This window comes from Lissotriton helveticus, chromosome 6, assembly GCF_964261635.1.
Source record: "Lissotriton helveticus chromosome 6, aLisHel1.1, whole genome shotgun sequence".
NCBI lineage: Eukaryota > Metazoa > Chordata > Amphibia > Caudata > Salamandridae > Lissotriton > Lissotriton helveticus.
The window spans coordinates 1,504,694,782-1,504,711,288 of NC_136067.1; positions in this window are offsets into that span (position 1 = coordinate 1,504,694,782).

Sequence of the window (16,507 nt, forward strand, 5' to 3'; positions counted from 1 at the left end):
CTTATCTAAGCATCAGTTAGCCTCAGCTGAGATCACTTTACCAAACCGATTGGTTCCACATCCAAATGGAAATTTTCAAATTCTTAAGGAAGATCGGACTCAAAACCTTCTTTCAGAATAAAGACACACCCAATCAGACAGATGTCACTGGATTATGCCCCAAATCCACTTTTAATCCATCCACAAGCGCTATGCCTGTGGAAGTCATTACTTTTGAGAATCTAGTCCTTCAGGATTGGAATAAACTGCAAAACGAAGGTAGGTTCATTCTCTATAACATTAGTCTTGACGAAAAGAAGAGCCTTTCCAACTTAAAATCCATGGATGACATAATCATAAAACCATGTGATGAAGGCGGAGGCATAGTTATCAAGGATAAGGTGGCCTAGGACAATGAAATCTTATGCCAACTCAGCAATGTCTCCCAATATGAACCTCTGAACCACAGCCCACTCTTGAAAATCAAAAATCTAATCCTTACCATCACCAAAGAGGCAGAAGAATGTGGGTTCATCAGTCACAATAAATTCTTGTACTTAAATAACAAAGCTGCCCTCACACCGGTTCTATATACATTACCAAAAATTCACAAAAACCAGGAAGCCCCGCCCGATAGACCCATCCTATCCGGGTGTGGCTCTATCCTAGAACCACTAGGCAGATACATTGATTTTTTCAACGGAGATCTGGTCCAAAGTACAGCATCATATGTGAAAGACACCACCCACTTCATCAACTTAGTTGAGCAACAATCATTTGACTGTGAGAGCGAATTTCTTGTCACCTTGGACATTGAATTGCTTTATACCAATATTCCATAAGACAAAGATACTGAAGTTATTAGAAACCACCTTAATGGCCGTCCATCCCCCTACCAAGTCCCCACTGATTTCCTCATCTCACTTCTGGAGATAGCCCTGACAAAAAAGGACTTTCTATTTAAGGAAAATGACAATGTAAGGGCACTTCGATGGGAGCAGTTTTCGCTCCCAATTTTGCCATCCTGTTTGTCGGTGACATTGATAAATCCCTTGTCCTCCACACACAAAACCCACAAGTTGTCCAAAAAGACGGATTTGGCGTCGATACATCAGCAATATCTTCATGATCTAGAAGGGTAATGAGATCGAACTGCATGACTTTTACAACTGGCTCAAGAACTGCCAGCCTGACCTCAAATTCACATACAATCTCAGCAACTCCCAGATTGATTACCTGGACGTGGTTGTCAAAACTACTGAGGGTGGACTTTACATGACTCTGTTTGGCAAACCAACCGAACGTAACACCGTGCTTCAGTACACAAGCTACCACCCGAGAGCACTTAGGGATGGCCTTCCATATAGCCAATTTCTTAGAATATGCAGGAACTGCAAATTCAAAGAGGATTTCTTCAAAGAAGCAGAAGTTCTCTGCAAAAAACTTGCCAACAGAGGGTACCCCAGACGTCTGATAAAACGCTCCATGAAACACGCCTGGTACTTCCACAGAGAGTTTCTACTAGTACCCAAACATAAACGACCCATGTCACGCATTATCTGTGTTACCACATTCTGCCCCATCAGCAATAAACTGACCATGAGGATAAAGAAACACTGTCTGGTGCTAGCTCCTGTTAACATTGCTAACAAAGACCCTCTGTTCTCCCTCAAGAGGGAATGCAATATCAAGGACCACCTAGTGAGAGCCTATAAACCAGCGCACATTGATAACGCTATTCAATCTTTCCAGGCCACCCCGAATCAAGGGTCATTTCAAATGCAGTAACTGCGCAGCATGTGCTCTCACTGATAACACTAAAGTGTTTGAATATGGCTCTGTTAAACATACACTCAATTTCTTTTCAAATTGTAACTCTAGCAATGTCATATACTGTATTCGATGTCCTAGTAACTTCTTGTACATTGGCCAAACAACTCAAAAAGTTAAATCCAGGATATGTCAACATAAGAGCAGAATATGCTATAAAGCCATCATGGCACCCCTGGTGGAAAATTTCATGGAAAAAGGAGACACAGAACTGGACTTTACGTGGCAAGTCATCGATGCCCTGTGCCCACAGAGCAGAGGATGTGATAGCCAACAAACACTGAACAGGCTCTAATGTAAATGGATATTTAACTACTTTGGAAGAATGGAATGCAAATCTGTAATTGCTCGTGAACCCACACTCTGGATCCTTGATTGTGGTGCAATTTTTAACCCCCAGTTAATTATGTATATTTCTCTTATTGCGCCATCTTTTTCTGATCATTGTACATACAACTGTTTAATGTCCTTCTGTTATCGCTTCTCACTGTACTCAATTCCTTGATTTCCTGCACTTTACTCTCATAGAGTAATTTTCTGTTGTGCACATAACAGTCTCTCCCTATTCATTTTCTGATCACGCAATTGCAATGACTATTCTCCTCACCCCCTCCCAATATGTTGTCCGGGCCCTCCATTTCTTGCCTCACGCATGCGCGACCTCCGCACTCTAATCTCCCATTAGCGTGGGAAGCCGGTCTACTATAACTTCCGCCCTGGGGCCGACTGACTGCGGTCTTAAAATGTTTGACCCTTCTGGTTAATAAGCCACTACCCATATCTCCCCACCATAAATTAGTGTTTTTCTTCTCTGTAGTTGTAATTCGTGCACACACCAACTTGGAGTGTTGCGCTTGATTATTGTCCAGACTAACGGAAAGGTTGCAGTGGGTTCCTGTTTGACATATGCCCTCCCGCTCCCTCATACACTGGCCGAGTACTAGTGGCTGGTTCATCCACTTGTTCCTTGCCTAATACATAAGTGCCCCGTCTCCTTTCGGGTCCTTGGTTTCTCTGTCCACCATGGCCCGCATTCACTAATCCTCCTACCATTTCTAGGACGCTGCGAAGGCTTGACTCGCCCATGCCTTCTTGACCTACCCTCTTGGGGTTCAAATACCAGCTACGTTTAGTTCACCCTTCTCTGAGCCCACGTCAGTCAGTCAGTCAAAAATCTTTATTTCGATTAATTAAAATCATAAAAAGCAGCAACAATACATACATCAAAAATGCGGGAGATAGAATAGAATATGTACAAATAAATAATTGTGCAAGCTTTTGCAGACATTCATATATATACATTATTTACAGTTCATAAATTTGTGCAAAATAGATAGTAAAACAATGTACACATCAGATTTAAAGCGCCACTATAACATTTTCAATATTAAAAATCAAAAATGCATCTTATATGTTACCATGATAAATAGCAAGGTACCCCCTTCTCCTCCTACTATACTTGGAGCATACAGATGTTACTACTTTTATTGTTAATCCTAGCTGCTGCCACCAAGAAGCTTGCTACACTAAAGGTAGTGCGCACACTACCCAGTAGTTGCAGGTGTAAGAGTGCCGGTCTTACTTGCACAAAACCCACCTCTCGTAATATGGGGTATAAAAACTTTTTACGTGCCTTGGAAAACTTTTCACAGAACATAATTAGGTGGAGAGTATCTTGTGTTGAAAAATTGTCGCAGGAGCATGGTGCAGATTCTTCAGGTTTACCCCATTTCGGAAAAAATCCTAAAGTAAGATGTATTAAATTGAACCTGAATCTTGTCAACAAGAAGCGATGAAAAGGCTTTGTGACAATCTTCAGATAAGGTTCAATTGAAGGGGAAGTCTGTAAGAGATAGATACTTCTTGCACCCAATTTTCTAAGCTCCTCCTCCTCCCTGTCTGCCTGTAGCATAATCCTAAAATTATGTTTGATCCAGTCCACATCCTCTTTCTTAATTCCCTCTGGGGCTGTATATAATTCAGGATGACCCAGTCTGGCACACGCCGCTCTAACGTATGCCAGCCATGGAATGCCATCTGCCTTTTCGAGGGCTAAACAATCTTTAAGGATAAGGTGGTTAAGGGTGATATCCTCATTAAGCCATGTCTTCGTCCAACAAATCAGGGGGGCTACTTTTAGATGGTCCGTAATGTAGCCTAAACCTAGTTCTGAGTGAATGGACAAAGTCGGGGATGACTGAGGTACCGCCAACAAGGATCTGAGAAATCTGTTTTCCGCAATTTGTATTTTGCCCACAGTGGCATATCCCCATATAGAGGCCCCATAAGATGCAATCACACAACATTTAGCTTTGTATATTTTGAGCATGGCCTCCATGGGCCTAGCTCCCAGGCGTTTAGCAAAACTAAGAAGGGCTGATGTGGATCTTATAACAGCATTGCTCTTCTGTTTCTGCTGGGGGCCCCAATTGCCCTTCTCATCAAACAACACTCCAGGGTAGTTAAAAACCGGGACCCTGGAGAGTTGGTTGCCCAGACATCTAAATGTGTTGACCTTGCTAATCTTCCTTCGACCCCCAGCAATCATTATGTGTGATTTGCTGCTGTTTACTTTTAGGTCTAATGATTCCATAAAGGCGCTGAAGTTGTCCAGCAGCCTCTGTAGGCCCAGGCCTGTGCGAGCAATGAGTACGGCATCATCCGCGTACAGGAGGACCGGGATGCCTGAACCCCCTGCACGTGGAATGTCTGCGCTAACCCCAATTAGGGATTTTTCCAGGCCATTAATGTAAATTGTGAAAAGAAGGGGGGCCAGGATACAGCCTTGTCTGACCCCCCGCCTGGAGTTAAATTGACTCGTGCACCTGCCATCCTGCGTAACCCTAACGGCTGCAGCTAAGTTCTGGTGGAGGTCACTAAGGAAACAAACCAAGGGTGCCTCTACCCCCATTTCCAACAAAATGTGCCATAATTTGGAACGGTTCACCAGGTCGAATGCTGAGGAAAGGTCCATGAACCCGAGGTATAAAAGACCCTCTTTGGCTACAGTATATTTATTGAGCAAGAGATGTAAATTTAGGCATTGGTCCATGGTGCTTCCATGTTGCCTGAAGCCGTACTGGAGGTTCGAGAGCACCCCCCTGTCACACATCCAGTCTCCCAGTTTCTGTAGAAGGACTCTGCCCATGATCTTGACGGCAGTGTCCAGCAGGGAAATTGCCTTGTAACAGGCGGGGTCCCCTCTACTCCCTTTTTTAAAAATAGGTACGATTATTGAAGAGGCCCAAGAGGGGGGAAAACCCGCTATAGATGATATAAAGGTCAGCAGGGACTCCGTCAGGTCCTGGGGCCTTATGTTTCAGTGTTTCTCGGATGGCTTTTTCTACTTCCGTTAGTTCAAATGTGATGAATTGTCTAGGGCGACCTAAAGTGGAGCATCCTGGATTTAACTCTTGATGCTCCTTGTCGCTATAAATGCTCATGAAATGTTTGAGCTACACGACATCCGGAATAACGCATACAGTGTCTAAATTGTCACTTTCCGAGAAGAAAGACTGGTTTATTGTAGCCCAGAACTTTCTACTGTCTTTTAGCACGTCAATTGACTGCAGGTTATCCCATGCCTCCTCTTTAATTTTGCGTTTCCATGAAGATATTGTTTGTTTGTATTCCTTGCGGAGAGAGGAAACAAGGGCCCTGTCCCTTGGTTTACTCTTGAGTGCCTTTAAGAGAGCCCCATGAGCCTTAGAACACGAGGAATCCAACCATCTAAATGCCTTCTTAGTTCGGAGTCTACTCTCCTTATGTAGGTTTTCAGCAATTTGATTACAGATTGCTGAAAAGGATGTTATAGTTACCGCGGCCGTGGCATGCTCATCCAGACAGATGCCTATGTCGGACTCTGCCTTGATGGCCAGGTCCTCAAAGAAAGCCTCCGGGACTACGGCATCCCATTTTATTCGTCTTCCTTGGTCTTTTGTTGAAAAATTCCGTGATACCGCCCTACCACAATCAGTGATGGCAACCTTGCACCTCAATTCCGCGTCCAATATAAGCGGATTATGATCACTAAAGGTTGATGTCATTACTCTATATGCGATGATTTTAGTCAAAACTCGCGGAGATACAAAAATGTAGTCAATCACTGACTCAGCACCTCATCCTATAAAAGTGGGGACAGCCTCTCTGCCGCCTTCCTTGCCAGGTTCGAATAAATTTAGATTTGATAATAATTCCTCCAGAGCGTACCCCTGTTTGTTGTGTTCGAAATGGGGTACTCTCCCATTCGTGGGTACCACCACATCTTCCCCATAACAATCCCACGGGCAAGGGTGTAAATTAAAATCTCCCATTAAGATTATGTCATAATCGAAAGAATTGCTAAGCTTATAGACTGACAGACAGTGATCTAACACACTAAAATCTTCCTTTTGAAGGGAGTTTCCCATTGCGTTATATAGGTTTATTAATAGAAAATATTGGTCCGAGATAAACCATTCTATAATGAGAAAATTATCCGACTCCCCATTAAGTTTTCTAAAAGTGCCTGCAAGGTTTAGGGAAATGAGGAAGAGTGGACCCCCCTTTGATCTCCCCGCAGTCCCCCGGACCGCAGGAATGGTAAAGCTGTGATATCCATCTAGATTAAAATTGGATTCAGCGTCCCAAGTTTCCTGGAAGGCCAGGATATCAAACTGCCTTATGAATTGTAACCAGATGGTATCAGAGCTTTTTGATTTGATTCCCGCCACGTTCCAACTTAACATTTTACAGGTAGTCACTCGTTTTTGTGCTCTATAAGTGACATCACCTGTCCCAGCTCCATGATCCCTAGTTTCATGTTCCATCAATCATTGGATTCCATCTGTGAAAGAGGTGAGTATCGGTTACAAAGCTGTACCTTCTCCCTCTTAGAAAGATGTGCCGTGGAGTCTAACAGTTTGGCTGTTAATATGGGAGTTGATGGGGCAACAAAAACCCCCCCACGAAACAGCCCCTGTGCAGGTCTCCTCTGTGCCCTCATCTTAGCCTGGTAAGATGTTGTGCATATCATGTTGTGGTGAAGATTATGGCGAATATGGTACTGTTTGGGTTGCTGTTGGTGGGTGTGTACACTCACTGGGGGATAGAAAAAGGCCAGAGGGAGAGGTCTAATACCCTTGTTGACAATGTTCGAACCATCCCAAAACAGCCTTTCAGCGCTGTGTCTATTATTGAAATTCACCAACACACAGTCCCCGGGAATTTTCTTTGGACAGTGTCCCACCCAATGAACCCTTCTTGCCATGGAGAGAGCAGAGGCAACATCATCGCCACCTGTACTAAACTGATAGCACCACTGTCTAGCTTGGGACATCAAGTCAGCGGTTGTTTCAGTGATGTCACCCCTGATTGGAGGTACCCCAGTAAAAACAGCCACCAAAGGTGCTGCCTCCGGGGGCAACTCCAGGGTGTGGGCTGGCTGCTGTGTGCTCCTACCCTTGTCGGCTAGCTGACTACGCCTGTTTGTTCCAAGCAAGCTGTCCTCAGCCCTCACCCCTACATTTGAGTGTCCTTTTGTAGCTGCGTTCCCTGTCGGGGTGTTGGGTCTACCTAGACTAGTGTTGATGGTCAAGTTGTCTGTTGTGGGTTGAGTAGCAATTGAGGCCTCTAACTGAGTGGAGCCCCTCATTTTCCCCCTATGTTGGTTCAATGTTACATCAATTTTATCACATTTAGCCAGGAGCCCAGCGACGCAGGTATTCAAAGTGTCAACAATGTCTTTGGCGATGGACACAAGAGCTGGTTCCAGACGTGAAATAAATAAGTCCTCCACCATTTTCCCAATATGTGCCTTGAGACTGGGATCTATTCGATGTGTCTTAACTATGGCTGTTTTCTTTCTGTCCGCCATGTTTAAAGGCTTGTGCTTCTGCTTCTGCTGCGATTTATGTAAGAAAACAGCAGGTAGAGTGGGCTGTGGTTGGAGAGAGGCTACCTGTTGAGTGGGTAAGGTTATGTCGGTTAAAGTCACTCCGTGGTTAGTAATTACGACATTTGGCTCCAGGGGAATTACCCGGCTATTATCTGCCTGAGGGGCCTGTATTAAGTCTGTGACGTTGAGACCCAGCTCTTTCTTTGCATTAGCGATCTCTTTAGTCAGTACCCCCACTGCAGAAGTTAAGTATGAGATAATCGATTCTGACTTTCTGGGGTGTTTGGCTTTTGTTCCCTCATCGTCTTTGACACATACCTTTTTCCTTTTGCCCATTTCAGATGTTGACATGAAGATGATAGGGGGGTGTACTGACCCGGCCTCCTCCGGCCCCTGACGGCCCGCCCTCTGCCCGGGCTCAGCCCGGCGACGCCCGCGCGTGTCCCGCGAGGCGGGAGGGACAGCTCCCTCTTATGCACCTCAGGGCGCGGGATTCAGTGGCGGCTGTCAGCGTCCCCGGATGTCAGGAGGGGACGCTGGGAAATGGAGTCCCGAACGATGAAGACGCTCCCCCCTCTCGGCGGCCGCGATGTGTGGAGCGGCGGCGGGGGAGAGCGAGACTGGCTGCCAAGGTATTTGCGGGATATGCGGGAGTGGCTCTGCTGTCAATGCCCCCACCGAGCGTTTGTCCCCGCTCGGCCGCTGGTACAGCTCCCTCTTATGCGCCTCCGGGCGTGGGATTCGGTGGCGGCTGTCAGCGTCCCCGGATGTCAGGAGGGGATGCTGGGAAATGGAGTCCCGAACGATGAAGACGCTCCCCCCTCTCGGCGGCCGTGATGTGTGGAGCGGCGGCGGGGGAGAGCGAGACTGGCTGCCAAGGTATTTGCGGGATATGCGGGAGTGGCTCTGCTGTCAATGCCCCCACCGAGCCCACGTATTTCTTACACTTGAGTAAGACTTGCCGCTTACTCACTTGAACTTCTCGACTTGGCTCTCGCACTTTCACTCTCTTTTTGCATGCAAATATGCGCCTCTCTTGTTCATTTTTCAAGGATTGAGCACTCTTCACCGCTAGAATTATCATCGTGCATGAGTGCTTCCTATCTTTATCACAATTGAATTCATATGCGTACTGGATTCTTGTGTAATTCATGTTGTAATTTAATAAAAGCCAGTACATGCTTTCAGGCACAGCTATATGAACCACCAGTCTTGCTGTGTGCCTGCACCATTTTTAGTAATATCATTCAGATGCGTGATTCTTTCACTCACGCCCTATTCCCTCTACACACTCTGAATTGTTTTACATTCGGATGTGTGATTGCTCTCAATTATGCTCAAATCCTGAGTATTGGAGACTCCCTCTCCACGCTCTTGAATGTCTAATATTAAACTCTAATTTGCCATAGTTTTTTCCATAAACTGCTTACTTTCCACTGTTCTTCGCTTGTACATTGATATGCGATTTAAATATATAGCTAGAGACCCCTATTCATACAATGTTTTTTCTCATCTATAGATTCTTTCTGCTCACAAATATCACCCTGATGATGATCTCAATTTGATCGAAATGCTGTTGACCTTTACACAACAAAACACCCCTTCATTGTTTAACAGTTTTATGGAGTTTTTTACCAATGTTGCCAATGCAATGTATTTTTACTGTCACATTCACCCATCACGTCACACCCTTCCCACTATTTTTGTGAGCTCTTGAACTATGCTCTTTTCAAGTTAAAAATGTTTTTGATATACTATTTATGAAATAAATAAGTACTATGTCAATATCAGTATGTGTCCCTACTTGCATTGCGAAGCGGCCTTATACTGTTGATTCTGGAAAATAATATTCTTCAGTTGTCACTTGGTTGATGATTAATTCTCTCTTAAATCTGATAGCTCTAGCTATTTCGAGACCTTTGTGGCGTTATACTTACCATTATTTTGTGACTTCACTCTTAACTACCCCAGGTTCAAATATGGGGTCCACTTGTTCCTCAGATATTCCATTATCACTGTGCATTATACTTCAGTCCTAACCCTTTGTTTCTTACAAAACAGCCCTAGGACTGCAGAGAACCGAACAGGAGTCATGTAGTTCCTGATTCTGCATATGCTACGAAATATAAGCAGTTTGACTGGTATACAACCTTTACCACGCATTTTTTACCACGCAATACCATTACAACGCTGGCATTACAACGCAAACCATTACAACGCATTGCGCTGGGGGGGCGCTCTAGGATAGGGAATACGTTTAATTTTCTATCCAACACCTTCCCTAGTGTCCACGGGGACTGGAGTTGGAATAGAAAATTATACTTAACACTATCCAGCACCTCTAAGCGCTATGCGTTGTAAAGGTATGCGTGGTAAAAACAGTGTTGTAAAGGTATGCGTGATAAAAGTATGCGTTGTAACGTCATACATCCGTTTGACTAGCCAGAGGTTTAGGCTGAAAATCCAGTTTCTGTGTTGAACATTGTAGGAAGCTGGAATTCTTTTGCAGTAACCCCTCCTCCCCCCACATTTGCCAGACTACTGATGCACTTGATGTGCCAGGGGTCCATGTCAATCAGATTCCCAGGGCCTGTGTAATTTATCAAAACTGTACCTTGTACCCCCAGTTGGTACCTCTTTGGCACCATGTCAGTTCCTTGTAAAAGGTACCATGGGTACCAAGGGCACTGTGACCAGGGAGGGCCTCTAAGAGCTGCAGTACATATTGTGCCACCCTTGGAGGTCCTGTACCTTAACACACACACACTGCCATTGCAGGCTGCATGTTTTTGTGCAGAGAAAAGTGAAGAGTCGACATGGCACACATCCCTGTGTACCATGCCTCAAACCCACTGCCTATGCCCCTTTTGTACCGCTTTGGCCGCCATAAGTGTGGCAGGGTATGCTCAGACGTGAGTCCCTTGCTCACTTTGCCACTGGATTCAAGCATGCCGGGCTGAAGACGGCTGGAATGCCAGAAACCGGTCCTCGGAAGCTTGTTTCCGGTCCAGGGAAGGCATGGCTTGGCAGTTAGGGCTGGACTGTTCCCATGAGGCACGGGGTCAGACTGATTTGCATATAGCCATGTCTGAACTGGGGTGGCAGAGTGGGCTAAAGAACGGTGATGGATCAAACCCAGATCTTTTGACTGGCTGTGAGTGTTTGATTGGTTCAGATGCTACGTCCATCACCACCCCCTTTTGTACTGCTTTGGCCGCCATAAGTGTGGCAGAGTATGCTCAGACGTGAGTCCCTTGCTCACTTTGCCACTGGATTCAAGCAAGCCGGGATGAAGACGGCTGGAATGCCAGAAACCGGTCCTCGGAAGCTTGTTTCAGGTCCAGGGAAGGCATGGCTTGGCAGTTCGGGCTGGACTGTTCCCATGAGGCACAGGGTCAGACTGATTTGCATATAGCCATGTCTGAACTGGGGTGGCAGAGTGGGCTAAAGAACGGTGATGGATCAAACCCAGATCTTTTGACTGGGTGTGAGTGTTTGATTGGTTCAGATGCTCCGTCCATCACCACCCCCCTTTTGTACCGCTATGGCATAGGTCAGGCATCCCTCTAGCTGGGTGCACTATGCCACCGGTGAGGGTACAGGTACATGAGCCCTGTACCCCTACAGTGCTAAGTTCATTCTTAGACATTGTAAGTGTAGTAAAGCCATAATGAGTATGTGGTCTGGGAGTTTGTCATTATGAACTCCACTACACCAAAATGGCTGTACTGAATTCTGGGTAGTTTGATATCAAACTTCTCAGCATACAAAACCCACACTGATGCCAGTGTGGTATTTATTATACAATGCACCTAGAGGGCATCTTAGAGATGTCCTCTTAAAAATGACCAGCCTCTGGTGGGTTTCCTGACTGGTAAACACCAGCCTGCCACCAGAAGACATGTTTCAGGACCCCTTGGGTGAGAGTCTTTGCTTCCTGAGCCCAGAAACAAAGCCTTTCCTGGGCAGATGTGTTCACACCTCCCCCAGGTCAGGAAGAGCCATCTGTGGCAGGGGAGCTTCAAAGGCATTGCCGCTTTTGCAACACAACCCCCAGCCTCTACTACTATCAGGAGCATGCCCTTTCCTTTCTCCCCTCCTTTTTGGCGGGAACACAGGCGGGAAAAATTAGCCAGCCCAGAAGCTGTGCCCACCTCTGCCAACCCACCCCTCAGGTGGGGGAATCGAGGTGCCAGCATCTTGCAGATGGCAGGCACTCTCCAATCAGGATCAGGGAGTGTGCCCACTCCCCTAAGTGGGGTGACACAAAAGAGGTGTATTCACCTTAAGGTCAGTAGCCAACTCACAACTGACCTCGAGACCCCTAAAACGCCCCCTAAATACAGTATTTTGGGGTCAGCCCTGAACCAAGAAGACAGATTCCCGCAACCTATCGAAGAAGGATAAAAGAAGATGCCCAGCAGAGGAGACAGCAGAGAAGAACTCACTTGGCCACAGCCCTACCGGCCCGTCTGCAGTATCCAGAGATCCTGTGCCAAAAGTCATCTTGTTCTGCAGCCAGCGACCTCCAGAACCCATGGGAGGACTGACTGCCTTCAACAAAGACCGCATCTGCTGTGAACAGCAGTTCTGTTCAAAAGAAACTCCAAAGACAGACTCTGAGCCTGCTGCGGACAAAGAAACCTGATGCCTGAAACCACCACTGCACCCGATGCCTACGGCCCGAATCTGTGTGGCCCATCGGTCCCAGCGAGGTTAACCGGCACTCCAGAGTCCGAGTCCACTGTGGGTTGACCCCTCAAGGACGCCCCAACATCACCTGCAGCCTCTGCACGGAGACCCCATAACCGCCAGTGGCTCAGTAAGGTGAAAAATGACCTACAAAGACACCCCTGCATCCAGCCGCCCTGTGCCCTGGAGAAGAGAACCCGAGGTGCACCAACATCCATAAGTCCTCCAACATTCCTGCCCAGCTGTTGGTTTCTCCCGGAAGTCTTCCTGGACTGAGCCTGCTGCCAAAATCCAAAACCGGCAACTCTGATTGAAAACAACAGGGCACCTGATGCCAAAACAGCATACCGCACCCAGCCACCCAGCCACCCTTACACCACTGCAGGTGCACCTTAACTTGGATCCCCCTTTGCCCTGAACTTAACACCAGGAGCTTTGCTCCCACAACCCTGTGGCCTGCTTGTGAGCAGCCACCAAGTGGAGGCCCCCTTTCTCCCATTGAATAACATTTGGCCTCAGCACCCTGCACCCGGCCGCCCTAGTTTTGCTGAGGGTGTTCTGAGAGTGCATCTTCAACCCTGGGGGAACCCTGGTTCTAACCCCAGAATACCAACTCCTACAAATAAGTACTTACCTGCAAACCATTAACCTCATTTTTCTCCATAGGAATACATTGACCTTTTTTTCCTTGAATATTGTTTCAAGTGTGAAGTTGGTTTATATGGAACATTGAAAAACTGTGTATGCACAAAAAGTGAATTACTTACCATTTGTCTAGGGGATGTCTCAGTGTGATATCTCGGCATATCACACTGATTAACAAAAGTAATCTGAAAGGTAATCTAAAAAGTAACTTGCATAGTAATCTGTAAAGTAACTGAAAATGTAATTTCAAACTGTTGACTTACCTGTAATTCAACCAACTGCATTTGAACCTGTATTCAACTATAAATCATTGCATACGAATTTGCCAAATATTATTCACTTACCGGGACCAGGCTTTGATTGGTTCTAGAAATAAAATTACTAAATAATATTTTTGATGCAAACAAATTGGTCTGAGTTCAGTCTTTGAGTGTGTGACATCATTTGCTGCCTGAATGTGTACAACAAATGCTTAACACTACCCTCTGTTAAAGCCTTAATGCTCGCCCACACTACCACAGAGAGTAAGGTGCTATCTACCTTTACCTCTGCCTACCTGTGGGGTTCCACTGGACTCTGTGTACAATATACCTCATTTTGGTATATTATATACAGAGCCAGCTTCCTACAGACATGGATTTTCCTTAAATCTAATACTTCTGCTGAGTCACTCTCTTAGGAGACCCTGTTAGTATGACATAGATCCAGATATTTAATTCATTCATCTAGTAACTCTATGAATATTTCAAGCTACAAGGGCAATGGCTATTGCTTCTCCTTAACAATCTTTTACACTCTATTTTGGATGAATCAACTTCTTTGAAAGCAGACAGAGCACATTTCTTGCTTCTGGTCTCAGTATCCATGCTTAAATGATGGATGGAACGTAATCCATGCTCAGATTACGCGTGTACATTTTGGCCACAATACTATCTTCATCAACCACCGGATCTCTACAAGTTGTCAATCAAATGTGAAAAGCAAAGTCAAATCACTTTGGACTCTCCAACTTTAACTTTATATATTGATTGTAGCAATAAACAGAGAAATGCTAGAGTCCCAACGTGATGCATATGAATGGTCAGAATGTGTAAACTATGCAACACTCTTTACCAACCTCCTTTATACCACTCTGAGGCAACAGAAATATGCTTTGTGACACTTCACAAACACCTAAAAGTGATGATCTTTCTTTAGATACTATTCGGAACACAACAATCGTTTCTTTAAGCAACAACCACAGAATTGTAAGTGGAGGAAGCAACCCATTCATTTTTCTGATCTGCTCACCTTGAAATGCAGCATGTAGCAGAATTAGTTTTTTTCAAAGTTCTTTTACGATGCCATTTCTGAACTTGTTGCTCCTCAAAAGTAACCTAGGAATCCCCACTTCAAAAGTTAATGCTCTCAGTGGCTAAGAAATCCCACTTCAGAACAAATTGCTCCTCAAAAGCAGGGTAGGAAACCCTACTTTGCAACTTATTGCTCCTCATGTGTTGTCTAGGAAATCCCAGTTCAGAACCTCTTGCACTACTGTCCAGCAAACCTCAGTTCAGATGCTTTGGATTCCAATTTCCCTGAAAATGACAATTCTGTTAGGTCAAGCTCATACAAGAACATGTTATTTATAAAGGCGGACTCAAATATTTACAGATAAATGAAGGGAATGCCCACTCTTAAGGTAGAAGGGGGTATCAGGGTCAACCTTTACAAATGCTCAAAATTCCACCGCCATTTGAGTAGGATATATTCCTACTGGATTTGTCACCACGGTTTATTATTCATTATTCAGTGATTCTGTCTGGGGAAACCATTAGTATACTTCACTCCCATACCAAGATGTTTAGTGTTTCCTATGTTTTATGATGCCAAACATAGAAATATGTGCACATGAATTCTGGTCTTTACCTAAACATTCGCAATATCTCTTAATATGTTCTTAGTACACAATGTACACTTACCCACATTTGTATAGAAACAAATCAAAAAAGTTCACTGTGGAACATTTTATGTATCTTCACCTACTCAAGAGATTAGTTTAAGTAGTGAGATCTTATGTCCAATCAATCTATACCTTAAAACACCATACTAACTGCAACACAAGCAGTGTAATATACATTATAGTATGCCCATGTGATCAAGTTTATGTTGGACAAACGCAACAAAAAATTAAGTCCCGCATCTCTTCCCACTGCAGCCGACTACGCTGCAAGGTGCTGGGTGCCCCTTTGGTGGATCATTGGCAAACTGCCGGCCATGTGGTGTCTGATTTAAAATGGTTAGTTATTGAAAAGGTGTCCCTAGGAAGGAGAGGTGGTAACCTAGCTACTGTCCTGAATTTACGTGAATGTAAATGGATGTCTCTTTTGGACTCGATTAAAAATGGGTTAAATGAACAAGACAGCAGTCTGGCACAGTTGGCAGCTTTAAGATGATGTTTGTCCAATTCAGTTCATGTTGCCTTCTAATCTGTACTCGTCTACACCCTCATGCTTGAGAGGTGCACGAGTTAATTGATGCGAATTCAACTGAAATGCATGCTCTGAGATGATACCCTTACTGTCCACAATATGTTTGCTCGCCTACACTCTCATGTTTGTGAAGTGCACGAGCCTCAACCGAGTAAATATATCCCTCGCACACTAATTTATCGTTATTAGACATGCCATTGGTGACCAACGTATATATCATTATCTTTATATATATTTGTAAATCTGTTGTTGGCCCACTAACGACCGTGCACTCGTCTACACCCTCATGGTTGGGAGGTGCACGAGTCACATGATGCTAATCTAACTGAAATAAATGCTCTAAGATGTTACCTTTACTGTTTACAATATGTCTGCTCGTCTACACTCTCATGTCTGAGAAGTGCACGAGCTTTAATTGAGTAAACATATTTCTGGCAGATTAAATTATTGTTATTAGACTTGCTATTGATAACCAACTTATAGTTTTAATTTGCTGTCGACCCGTTTTTCTTTGTAAGACCAGTGAGAATTTAATACTGACATCGAATAGCGCTATATGTTTGGAGCCAATTCTATAATAGCGTCACTTAAGTAATTCTTCTCTTTCTATGATTGAGAGCTATGAGTAGCCCCGCCTCTAACTCCGCGTAGCGGCTGGCGGAGTTTGCAGAGACGAGTCAGACTATCGTGACTTTGCCTCTCCAAGACGTTGTGTAAGTAATTATCCCCGATTTCGGCTCCACAATACGTTGACTCTGTGATAAACGGGATTATATCCCCGTTTAGTCCCGCTGACCGGCGATTTATGTCTTTTGTAGGATTCCTTGACAACACGCATTCGGTACGTTTGAAACATGGCGGATTGCGCATGTAACTGAACGGGCTGTTCCCTTTATTACAGTGTCGACTTTCTTAAGCAAAGATCTTCATATGAGGTATGTCTCGGCCCTTTGAATGGGGTTTGGTTGTCCCACTAATGGGAACACGTTACCAAATTGCTTTTTGTTTTCATTTT